The 13,175-nt window shown below is 36.4% G+C and overlaps 1 protein-coding gene across 7 annotated transcripts in view; it reads left to right on the plus strand.

Moving 5' to 3' along the window:
• Window positions 1-13,175, plus strand: part of CDH11 (cadherin 11) — a 317,396-nt gene that overhangs the window by 265,916 nt on the left and 38,305 nt on the right. For 6 of the 7 annotated variants that reach the window (XM_062586727.1, XM_062586729.1, XM_062586728.1 and 3 more), the window contains one exon: window positions 10,264-10,394. The exons of the other annotated variant lie outside the window; for it this stretch is intronic. The gene's annotated coding sequence lies outside the window, so the exon portion shown is untranslated. The remainder of the gene's footprint in view (window positions 1-10,263; window positions 10,395-13,175) is intronic. 7 annotated transcript variants of the gene reach the window in all.

Raw genomic sequence — 13,175 nt, forward strand, 5'->3', positions numbered from 1 at the left:
GCGTTAGGAAAGGGGGTTTTGCCCGCAAGCTGGGCAGATGCATCTGTTTCACCCAGCATAGGATTTTGCTCTGAAGTTAGCAACTTTGGGTCATTTTTGTTTGGTCTGTTGTACCGTATACATAGATGTGCAGTGTTTCAAGCCATGAAATCTTGAGCTTTTGAGCTACAGCATTATGTATTTCTGAATACCTCGAGATATTTCTTCACAAAGTATTTTGGAAAATAATTTATGTAGCCCCTCATAAAATTACACTGTCTTGGTGTGGGGGATTGCTGGGGTTTATTTTCTTAAATGTGGTTGGAGAGGTTCCTGTGCCCTCAAAAATAAAAGGATAAAACAGCACACGAATAACATACAAATACAAAAGCAAAAATCCAACATTAGTGGAGCTTCTGTGGTTTTTTTCTTCGTCCTCTCTCTTAGCACTGCAGTTACTGTAATAAGTAAATGTTAATGTAAAAACTGAGTATTTGCATGAGATTGACGGAATGAATCATCAGATTTCTTCTTAAAAAGGGAGAAGGGAAGCTTATTATTGTCACTTACAACTTCTCAAATAAGTTTTCGAAAGGGTTCAGCTATAATTTAGCATACAGAGTGCTGTTTGTTAAAAAGGACTGCACTATAATCACAATTGCTATGAATACTGACGGGAGAATCAGCAACTTGTTGAAGCAAAGTCATCCACACTCTTAGGTAAAGCCTATTAGGTGATTTATCTTTATTAAAACTCACTTAAGTTGATACTTTCTGAAATGAAAATAATAAGTTTGTTGATATAAGTAGACTGGTGATATGGTCATACATCTCATTAACTTGAAGATAATACCACAGGTGTGAGTACCTTTGTTTATATTATCTAAGCTAAGAGCTCATCAAATTGAATGTAAAGTATATATATGGCTTAATTTTGGCTCAATTCCATAGGGAAAAGAGTTGCTATATGTTTTTTTTTTTAATGGTGGCTATATGATTTTCCTAAATATTCTGGACCTACACAATGCTAGTTTTAGTGCATCTGAGCATTTCATGTGAGACTAAATTAACTTACCTTCACAATATCCTTTTGAGATGCAGGCGTTAATTATTATTTGCAGTTTCGTGATGAAGCTGAGGAACAGAGGGCATGTCTACAACGTCTTCTGTTGGCAGAACGGCCTGGCTGTGCTTATCGCAGTGCCACAGCTGAATTAGCAGGGCTGCGCACCAGCTAATGTGACTTGCTGCTCAGTAGGACATGCGAGGCTGGGCTCAGTGCTGTGCTAACCACATTTATTCAGCTTCAGCTCAGCTTGGAGCTTGGGCGGTAAAAGTTCACATCTGCCAGCAATGTACTGTGCAGACACTCCCAGCAAATCTGCCCAAGGCCACCCAGGAAACCTCGGTTTTGACCAAGAATATTCTTCTGTCTCTGAACTTCTAGTTCAGTTGAAAAGGAAGAGAGTTACCTCTGTACGGAAGTTGTTCCACTTTTCTTTTTTAAGATACTTTTCACAAATAGACATTTTCATGTTTTTGCTGGGGATCCACATTACCAGACAGTTGGCAAAGAGACTTCTGTTATTATTATGAAGTTATCTTTGATTTTTATTAACCATTAGCTTGTTCCCATATGTGCTCTTCCATTTTGTCTGGATATGTTAACACTGGATGCCCTTGCTCACTCTAAAATGAAAGGAACTGAAACTTAGAGAGGATAGACACTTTTCCAGAAACATCTGAAATAGTAGAGATACAGTCTCAGCTTTTAGAAAACTTTTTTTTTTTAAAAAAAAAAGGGGGGCTTTTTTTCCTTACTTTGTATTATCCTCAGTGTTTCAAAAATATATCTTTTCTCTTGGTTGAATAAGTATGAGTTTACTAGTTAACTGCTAGTAGTATAGTACTCTGGAGTTCATTTATCATTATTTAAAGCAATTGCAGTTATAGTAACCAGGACTTTCTTCATCAGACAAAATTCCCATCAGCATCAGTAGGAATTCTTCCCTCATTATGCAGTTTCTCCTGAATATGGGGAGCACTCATGATGTTATTATTTGGTTATGCGTATTTCTGTTTTGCAATCATTGTTTTGAAGAAACCTCGTAACACACTTGCTCATAGCTTATATCATAATTATACCACAGAAAATTAAAGTCTAGGTGGTATTTGGAAGGATAATGAATAGCAGACAAATGTTAAATATTAATGTAGTAGAATATTCTGGTTAATTTTAGATGTGAACTTCAGTGTTATGAGCACTTCATTATGCTATGCAGCTGAAACACAGATCTGCATCTGTGATCTAACTCTCAAGAATACGTAGGTAGGCATGTTATCAAATATAGACAAAATAACTGTTCATAATCGGTTTGATATCAATAAGAAAAGACTGTTTGTGGACTGTATTTAACATTGCTTTGTTCTTTATTGAGAAGTCAACTCTGTAACATCCCTGGAGAAAACACAAAAGGAAGGAAAAGACCATGAGGAAAAGACCAGGGAAGACAGAGACTGAATGGCTTCAGGTTGACCTAAAAAGAGTTTAGTACTGCTTTTTCCCTTATTCCACCATTCCTAAATCTAGACAAGCTATAACTAGTGGGAGTTTGGGCAGGGGGTGGGGGGAGGAGATTAGTACAGAAATAAGACTAAATTGAACTTTTTAAAAAACTTTATAAATGTTTGAAAAAGTCATTGCCAGATTTGCAATAGGCTTTTCAGAATGAATCATGAATCTTTCTGGGATGACAGAAAGATTCAGTGAGTCGAATGAAGCACACAGAAATTCAAAAACATCAGATCTCTGTGGTGGCTTTAAACAACTACTCTTTATTTATTAATAAAAGGGAGAAGATAGGTAAAAATGTCTTTACAACCAAAGAACTCTACCTCTCTCGAGTCCCTTGGACAAATTCTGCGCTAGTCTCCTTTATAGTATCTCTGATGTCTCTGGATTATTCTTTCTTGGGTGTCTCTAGTGGACCTGCAACCAGCAGGATGATTTTGTGGAACATTTATATAAAGATTTTTTGAAAGGTTAGTTGAATTTTTTTTTTTGTGCTGAGTGTCCCCTACAGCTTGGCTAATGGGGGCATTCAGCATATACTTCAGTGGTTCTCACTTTTTAGGATTTTTTTTCAGGTCACTAGAAGAGGTTGATAAAAGGGAACAGAAGAAAGCCAGAGGAAAGAAATAGAAAACAGTTTTCTTAAATTGGCAGCAGAGAAGGATAGGATGAAGTAAGCAGCCAATGTAGTGAAGACGGTCGAAGCTTTGCTATTGATCGCAGTAGAAGCGGGATCGGGCCACTTGTGTACAGTGGAAGGAAAGCACAGAAGAATACGAATGAGAAAGTGGCAAGGGAAGGAAACAAACAAGCCAAAAAAAATATCTGCAGTGAAAATTTGCCAGAAAAATATGTCAGTGGTGACAAGAACCTGCTCTGGTAGTCTCGGGCGTCTGTTCTTGGTGGAAGTTGAGGTCCAGCATGATTTAGCAGGGTTTAGAGCAATTCTGTATGCTTTTTGCAATGATAGTAATTGGTTTTGAGTGTTTTGTAGGTATAATATATATGAGTGCTTTACTACTGGTGGTTTAAGAACATGTGTTTAAGTTAATCTAGTGGACAGGAAGTATAAAAAAGCTAGCTCTTAGGGCACAAATGGAGACTTTCTCCAAATGCAGGGAATTCCAATTATAGTGTGGTGCACTGAAATATTTTCTGTGTGTGAAAAAGATATACAAAATACTTGTATTAATATTTATTTATGTATGTATAGCTATATGGGCATATATGTATAAAAAAACCCATGTGCTTACTGTGGATCCTCTTCTACCAAATTTAATTTTAGAAGAAATTCAGAGAAGTTGGATTTATGGAAATGGAGGGCTTGATTTTTATGATATTTAAAATGACAGAACATACCTGCCTTCAGGCCTCCATATCCACTTGTATTCTTAGTACCTGGATAGGATGGGACTGAAACAGCATGAAGCTAATTAATACAGACTTTATCCTCAAGGGGTTGTCATTTGCCTGCAGGCACTTGTGACCCAAAAGCAAGCGATGAACTGATGAAGTCATATTGTATGGGGTGAGCACAGGGCCTTGTGCACGTGTGATAGGTGAAGTTTTCTGATGGGAGTAATTTGGCACTTGTGAGCCTACATGAAACTGTTATCTTATGCTATTTATTTTGGCCTCGAACAAATAAGATCTGGGATTTAGTCTGCACTCTGTTAGTACTCTCAACACCAAGAACACATATTTTTGTCTCTCATGGAAGTATGTATTTATGCTGCTGCAGTACACAGACATTTCAGTATGTTAATTGCAATCGTTGTTTATGGCATTGCTGTCCAACAACTTAGTCTGATTAACCGGTTGTCAGTGCGCGATGTGTGGAAGCAGCCAGGCCAAAAGCTGCCCTGTTCCCGGCGTTGCAACGTGCTGGACGTCTCCCGTGTCAGCAGTGCGCACCAAGGCTCATCCTGTAAGGGATGTCACTCGCAGGGGAAAACATTTTGGGAGAGAGTATAATATAAAATCAGAAAGGTCGTAAGAAAGGGCACAGTCTGACAACAGAAACAGGCTACTTACCTGCTCTGAGTAAAACCTTGTTTGTACGGAACCTGCTCTTCCGTAGTTTTTGTCCTTTTCTCTCATGTGCTGCCTTTCCATGGGGTATCCCTGCTTGGTGGCAAGGTTCTTCTTCGCTTCTGGTCCAACTGTTTGGCTAATGAGTATATCGAATCTACTTTCAAGACTCATTTTCCAGGCTTCCTGTGCAATCATGGGCAGAATGCTTAGCCTCTCTGAGACTCAGCTCTGTGTCTGTAAAATACAGGTATTTTACGTTCCCCCACCTCAGAAGCAGCAGGTAATACAAACCATAGGAGGCGCCTGGCTGATGGCGGGGGGAGGCCGTACCCGGGGAACCACGTGCTCCTCCAGGACAGCGGCTACCTGGCTGTGCCTGCCCCAGCTCCGCGGCTCTGGGGCTCAGGGACACACCGAGCGCGGCGGACGGAGGTCCCAGACCTCAGACATGAGCCATGTCAAAGTCCTTGGCGCTGTCCTGCCCTGCCAGTAGACCCTGTAATTGTGTGCGTCCGTATTCATAAGACAAATTATACAACCTTGGTTTTTATGCTTTCTGCTGCAATGTTTACCCTTTGCTTTATGTTTCTTTTCATGCTTCCATCTCTCAGCATAAGACCGTGAGCCTGTTGGGCTCTCATGTTGACACCAATATTTGTTTCATATTTGTTGACTTGTCATGCTGCAACTTGAAGCTATTAATATTGATAAAGTGTTACCCAGTGTAACTTTGAAGCTGGCCATGCTTTCAGTGGCCTGGTGGAACCAGATGACTTCTGCACGCCTCTTCCCACTTGAACTATTCTATGATTTTATATTGGTTGCTGCATTTGGGAATTCACGTTAGCTAACTTAGATGCCTGTAATAAATGGAAAAACACAGGTAGCCTGGAAGGTGATTCAGAGCATCAGCTTATTTAGGTGCTAAGATAATTGCTTGCGGGAGCCATTTATATGTAGCCAAGGAGACTACTCTCCTAACCAAGATGATCCAACAGATGTATACCCTAGCAGCATTAAATGCTGTGGAGTTTTACATGAAGAGACTGAAACTTTGAAGCAAACCATTTTGTTCTTCCTGAACAGAGACTGCTAACTTTGTTAAAATGTGGTGTGGCTTTGGATCACGTGGCAGGAACTAGGCTAAAACTAAGAGAGGGGGGAGGAAACAGTTTTGTTTAAAAAGTAAAATAAAATATATGCTTGAATTGCAAATTGCCACATGATCAGGATAAATTTATGCAAATTATACAGATGATACAGCTTCAAGAGGGAGGGGAGTTTTGGAGACAGATAGCAAACAGAATAGCAAACACCAAAAAATGGCGTATGAGAGCTCAGGTTTAAATTCTTTATTAAATCAGAACTTTTGCCTATATCTTCAGAATAGTTAATTATTCGCTGAGGAGAGAGAGACAAAAAAAATGATAAAGGTCTGCAACCAAACAGAAGAGATCCTCAGCTGGCGTGTGGGAGGCCTGAATCCAGGCCTCTTTCCTCAGATTTTTATACTGATTACTGCGTTTTTCATAGGTGAAATGTTTTATAGCATGCCTTTGTTCACTTTCAGACATGGCTCCAAGGCTAAGTGGTGTGTGGCAAGGTCACACAGGAAATTCATGGTAGAACCATGGAAAGCTCACATATTCCTAAATCTTGTGTTTGGTATTTTTGTGACTGTGAGCTTATATAGTCTTGTTATTTTTATTTTAAATGCTGTTAAACTCTTTCTTGTATTTTTAACATCAGTGTTGTTCTTTTTGTACAATCTGAATGTTTTATTTCCCACCTCCTTGAATACATATTTAATATGCAGATTAGAAATATTTATATGATTTTGTAGGCTTGTAATAATTAGAGACAGAAAGAAAATTGTTCAGCCACTCAGCCCATTTGCCTGAACTATGTAAAAACATGGTTTTCATACTGTATTTGAGTAAATAATGTATAATCAATAATGTAATTCACTCAAGAAGATTCAATTTCTTTAGGTTTTAATTTAACCATTTTGATTATGTTGATACTTTGCATATGGTCAGTATTGATTATGCTTGAGCAATACTTTAGACTGGTAGTATTTTTCCCCTTCCTGATTGTGTATGTTGGAAATTCTATTCCCAAAAGCATCTTTATAGTAATTTGTAATCAAATAACTATTTAAGTGGTAACCTGATGCTATAGATTTCTGAATGTGGTAGAAATGCTTTTTTAAGTTGTAAATAAATATTTTTGAATATTTTTATTCTCTCTCTCATTTCTCTCTGTCGTAGGTGCTAGAATTTTCATTAGGCTTCTTGAAAAAAAGATGCAGTAAGCTGGGCACCACTCTGTCCTTTCATTTCATTTCCTTTATACCTTTGCATCTTTTACTAGTAAGGAGTTTAATATATTTTAGTAAGGAGTTTAATATATTTAGTTATAAATTTCGTTTTTAATTCTTTTTATGATTATATATATTTTATCACCATTTCATAAAACTTTCTGATATGTCTGTAAATTTATTATTTCTATAATTGCTAATCTGGAAATATTTTAACTTTGAAAGCACACTGGACACAATTTTGCTCTAATCTGAAGTCTTTCCAGGCTTCTAATATTTTTCTTCTCTTTTAGTTAATGTTCTATCCCCTAGGTCTCTTTTATGTAGAGAAATGTGTTTTCGGTGTAATTTGCTGCAGTAGGGCGAAGAGAAAATGAAGAGAGGTTTGGGGTTGTGTTGTGTTTCCTTGATTTAAATCTCATATTTTGCATGCTCCTTGATTGTATTAGTTTATTCCTTTTGCCAAACAGCCCGCAAAGCTGTGAATATTTATTTAGTTCTGTTCCTAATAGTTTTTCTAATAGGGAATTATTTTGGTACAATGAAAGACATTTGTAAATGAAGCAGATAAGCCCTTTGGCAGACAAGGAGTGTTTTGTTCAACACAAGAATTCTATTGTCCACTGCTTTAGTTGTCAAGTGCCTGGGGAGCCCAGGATTTATGATGATGCTACAATGGCCCTTTCAGTGCAAAGTCTAAGAAGCTGTGAGATTCCGTTCCTCTGCTTTTCAGACTCGCAAATCTTTTTATCATGCAAGGACAATGCAGGATTCAGCTGCTTCTTAGGCCACAGGACTGCCCATTTAACATCAGGCATTGTGAAATAATTACCATAGGGACAATGGGGTTGGGTGGGTTTTCTTATTCCCCTCTAACTAGCAACATTTCAAAAATTGTTCAAGTTGTCACTTTGTATAAATCGACTCTAAAGACATGGCTTATTTTGCAAAAAAAAAAAAAAAAAAAAAAAAAAAAGAGAGAGAGAGAGAAAGAAAGAAAGAAAGAAAGAAAAAATCTTGTTAGGAGATTTGATTTAAAGTGCCACTGTGTCAAATCTATTTGGTGCATTGGAACTGTTTAATGGATGTTTTTTGGAGTTTTCTTGTAATTATAATTGGACTTTGGAACAGTCTTCTGTAAATACAGCACTTGTTTTTCTTTTGAATACAGTTGAAATACAGTTAATATAACTTTACTGTTCAAGATATATTCAACTATAGCAGAAAATAATAAGCAATATAATGTACAATAAAGTAGATAATATATGTTACCTATTTATCAAAACTTACCCACTGAGCTATACCCCATGCTATTTATATTAACAATGGATTCATGCAGCAGTCTTAAATAATGTTTTTCATGAATTTTCGTATCTGGAGGATTTTATCCTTGTCTGATGTTTAAAATTATGATCAGTACTATCAAAAACATTGATTTGTAACCTCTGATGGCTGTTTAAATGCTATATAACTGGAAAATCGAGCCCTTATTTGACAGTTAATTATTAGGTATGTAGGCACTTCACTAGCTGGTGCTTGGGTTCAGGTACAGAAAAAAACTTAAATAGTGTAGCAGGTCAGGCTGAAGGCTGGTATCTATGACCAGCTATATTTACAGCTCTCAAAATCAAAAGCAAATCTTGAAAAAAATTAATCATGGAGATATGTAAGAGCATATTTTGAGAAATATGAATCTAAGCAACTTCAAATATCTTGTGCAAAAATGAACTTGAGCTGCAAATTCACTTGTAAAGATTTTGACATCGCAAGCTAATTATCAAAGTGAGAAAGTTTATTCAGTTTCTATCGTTCTTATTTATTCAAATGAGTTGTGAATTAATTCAAAAAGATCCTCTATGAAAAGAAAAACAGAATTTGCTTGAAAATTAGCATATTTTAAAATGCCATATGTACTTCATAGTAAATTGCATAAATATCTTGTATATGCAGCATATTTAATAAACCAACTACTTTGAATATTAGCTACTCTGCCATTACATAGAGTGTACTGTACTTCATGGAGCTTATCTTAGCAAAACTCACTTTCTAGGAATATGTGTTTATTGAACATACATCACCATTTTTTTAAAAAATGAGTCAATCAGTCTATTTGCAGTTAGAATTCACTGTAGAAGCCACATGGTTTTGTGTCTTCCTTTGATGGAGTTAGTGTGAAATGGGACTTTATGAAATATTCCTTGTGAGATTCAGGCAATGCCTATTTATTTCTCCTGAACACTTTTACCAGCAACTTTCAATTTTTCTGTGTGTTGCTGAACAACTTTTTGCCAGTAAAATTTGATTGTTCTAATGGCAGTGTAAAGTGAGCATAAAATGAAGGATTCGTATAGCTGAGGCAGCTTTAACAGTAAAATATTGCAAGAAATTACTGATTTGGATGTACATAAGCTTATTTTAAATAGTGTCAATCCAAATTACAGATGCTTTTTTGCAGTAGTTTCTCTTATAAATTCTCAATTAGTAAATTTGAAAGATCTAGGTAATCTAGCCTGATTTCCTAGGAGCATTCACTTAGTAGCTGTATAAGATCTAGCTAGGTATCAAGGAAGTATCAGAAATAGTGTTTACATCAGTACATAACAGTACTTCTTTTGCTTTCAATCACATTAACTACATATTTGTTACATTTTGGCAACATACAGATGGAGAATATTCTTAATTGCTTGATTTAAATACAAAGAAAGATAAAGGATTCTCTTCCTCTAATAAGGAGCAATTCAGTTTTTTTTTCATTTTGTTTTGGTGTCATTTATACAGAATGTCTCTACTCACTACCCCATTTTATGAAACAGCTATAAATGAACTTACAAGTAGAGGCACCTCTTGCCTCATTTTTTTCCTTCAAATGTCTTATCCTAGATATAGTTTCCCTACTGTAGTGGTAGGTCTACTTACTAAAATAATCTTTTCCCTTCTCCATCATAATAGTAAAAATACTAATTTTCTAATGCGCCTTTAGAGAACTTGGAAATGTTCAAAGCACTTCTTATTGGCTAACGATATCTGCAGCTGCTACTTTTTTCCCAACAGTATGTCTTGTATTGAATAATGTTCCCAGAACAGATTTTTCCATAGAACTCTGTTCAGGAAGTAACAAAAAAGATGTGAAGGAATATTGATATGGCCTCCAGCATTTTAGTTATGGGAACATTCTTGAAAGTCTGTTAAGGAAAAAACTACTTATTAATTCTGTCCTTGGCATATACATTCGTTTTAATTGCTAGTCTTTAAACTCTCTTTGGGCTACTGGGATAGTTTATAGGCTAGACTTTAATTTTCTTTTATTATGGTAGCAAAGTTTCATTGAATTTCAAACGAACTTTTTCATTCTTTGCAGCCAGAGCTGAAATTCTGGATAAGTGGCAGCAGAAAACTTACATCTGTGTTGTCATCGCGGTCTCATTAAGTGGCGTTTCAAATGTGTGGAATATGCTACCTAAGTTGGCAACAAGTTTCCAGTGGGTGAAGGTGAGTAGTACATCCGATGATCTGATCTTCTGAGTGATAAGTCAGATACACATAGCTAGTCTCTTATTTTGGTGCTGTCTCTGATAAATGTACAATATAAGGAAGTTTCTGCAGTGAGTAATCCCATGCCTGATGTGCTATATAAGCCAGTTTTTCTCATCTGGTTTCATAGAGTGTATCCGTTGGTCTTAATTGTTGCTCAGGGGAGCTGATGCTGTAGGACTCTGGCCATTCTGCTATGTCTGTAGAGCGTGGTTTGATAAGTGGCATTTTTTGGATCACATTCATTTAATTTCTTGTTTAAAACATGAGAAAACTCCTGGAAAACTCAGAAATGTAGCATTTATGAGGAGGAATGTAAGAAACTTTCTAATAGATAGGCTTGTAGCTTTATTTCATCAGTCAAAAAGATTTCGTACTTTTCTTATTCTAGGCCTATATGTAAATGAATGATTAATTCCAAATTTGTTTTAACTCACCAACAATGTTTTGTGTAACCACAAAGCTTCAAAGAATGCTCAGATTGGGGTTAGAAAATGAGTTTAATGGTGACTGTTAGGCTTCAGAGAAGAAATTGCAGAAAGTGTGGAAAAAGGGCAGTAATGGAAACCCTAAAGCTGAAAAGGCTATATGCTGCTATGATAGCCTTTAATTTTTCATATCCTCCGTGACTTTCTTGTGCTGTTACTGAAACCAATGATTTCTCAGAGGTGAGAACTCTCCGTCTATAGAAGTATTCCTGCTTTTCTAAAATTAACAAGGAAACAGATTAAATGCAATAGATAATAATGGATATGTAAATACTGTAGTTTTTCAGAGTCAAATACATGATCCCATCTGAATTTTCTAAGATAGAGTACAAAGCCAGGATATTAAAGCTCTTTGTCTAGCTGACTTATTCACAGGTTTTGCACTCTGTGTGCTCGAGTCCTTCTTGACAGATGCTTCATTTCTGTGGAAATGTCCTTGAATGATAATCTTATTTCTGGCAGCCAAATGGGCTGTATAGCACAGCATCCTTGCCACCAGCTATATAGGTTGTGTGTGTATAGCATGAACTGACTTACTAAGGTATACTGCAGGCTCCAACATAGTGTATTTGTCAGTGAAACCAACAGCACTCCACCTAGAAAGCTGGGATATCTGCAAGTTCCTTTGCTGCTTAGCCACGAAGAGCGCTAGCACAGCGTGTGAGATTCTTAGGCTGTCATTCAGTCAACTCCAGGGCCAAATTTTGCAGACAATGCTCAGTTCTTGTAAAGACACAGCTTGTCAGCAGAGAATGAAGTTAAAGGAAACTTGAGCTGATGGAAGACTTCCTGACTGGGTATCAAGTTCCTATATAGGTTTCAAAAAGACGTAACAAAAATTAAATCAGTTATGTCTTCTCTTTGACTGAGTGTCCCCTCCATGCACAGTTACGTAACTATTGTTGCGACTGTTTTACTTTGCCTGTTCTACATTCATTTTTGTATCTCACTTCATGGTTTAGTTCAGGCCTAGTTCTGCTCTTCTTGTTCTTGACTTCGGAGCTGCACTTCCAATTTTAACAAATTAAAGGACTGTAGAGTATAACCTTTAAAGAAAACTTGAAGATCCACCACTCTCACTAGTACATGAGATGATAAGTGAATTTAACAAACCAGGTCCCTACTCAAGCTTTTTTTCATGTCTTATTTGAGAAGCTGTCAGGTCTATTTCTGTAGACTCTTTTACATTTCAGAGTTAGAGGAAATCATTTTTAAAAGAAAGCTTCCCGCAGAGTGACTGTAGGGTGCTCGCTCTGGTTGGGATGTGAAGTGCCTCCTCGCAAAGAGGAGGAACAAGCACTGCTTTTGTTGATTATCATGTAAACCTGGGCATCCATATGCTTCTTACTTGTCTTCTCTTCTTTTGAAGGATTTTTTTTTCTCTTAAATTGTTTCCAGCTGTGCCTGTTCAGGAATGCAAATTTCCTGTTATAGTATCTACATAATCAAACAGTTGACAAGGTAAATATTCATGTTTAACTATTGTTAATGGAACAAAGAAAACAGTATAGAAGGAAGGGCAGAACTGAGGTTATTTGGAGCTATAACATGGGCTTGGCTACTTAGTAGCCAGAATTTCATTAAGTAGCTGTATCCTGACAAAAGATTTCTTCCTTATGTTTGTTGGAATATTTATATTTATTGGAGCATTGGAGTATATGTATGTATATATACATACATATATATATATATGTATATATACACATACACACATATATATATAAACACACCTAAATTCTAAAGGGAGGAGGCACAACTGATAAGTTTCTTTTCATATATATTACTTTTTAAAGCATTATATATGAATAAAGGGTCAGCCCATGGAACCTCAAATAGGGAATGCTGGCATAATTAAAGATTAAATAGGCTGAGAAACTTTGTTTCACTTACTGGATAGATAAATTCAGGCTTGTATGACGTATAAATTGCCTCATTCAAGTATAACAACCTTTTTATAATTTGTTTTTAATTCTTACATAGTAAACTTATACCTTAACAGGAAAAACATGCTGTTAGTGGCATATGAAGTAGATCATGGAAGGAAATCATTGTATAGCTTTGTTTCTGCACAAATGCCATGTGAAGAGAAGTTTAATTTTCAGTTAGACTCACCATGTCTTATTACAGTGCTAGCACATTTAGTGAGGCCTATATATGTGAACAGAGTTAAATTTCCAATTACCTGCTTTGACCTATTTTGTGCATCTCACTTCATTTCTGTACGAGTAATCATTTATATTGTAAGTTTTAA

The sequence above is a fragment of the Rhea pennata genome, chromosome 13 (genome assembly GCF_028389875.1).
Source record: "Rhea pennata isolate bPtePen1 chromosome 13, bPtePen1.pri, whole genome shotgun sequence".
Taxonomy (NCBI): domain Eukaryota; kingdom Metazoa; phylum Chordata; class Aves; order Rheiformes; family Rheidae; genus Rhea; species Rhea pennata.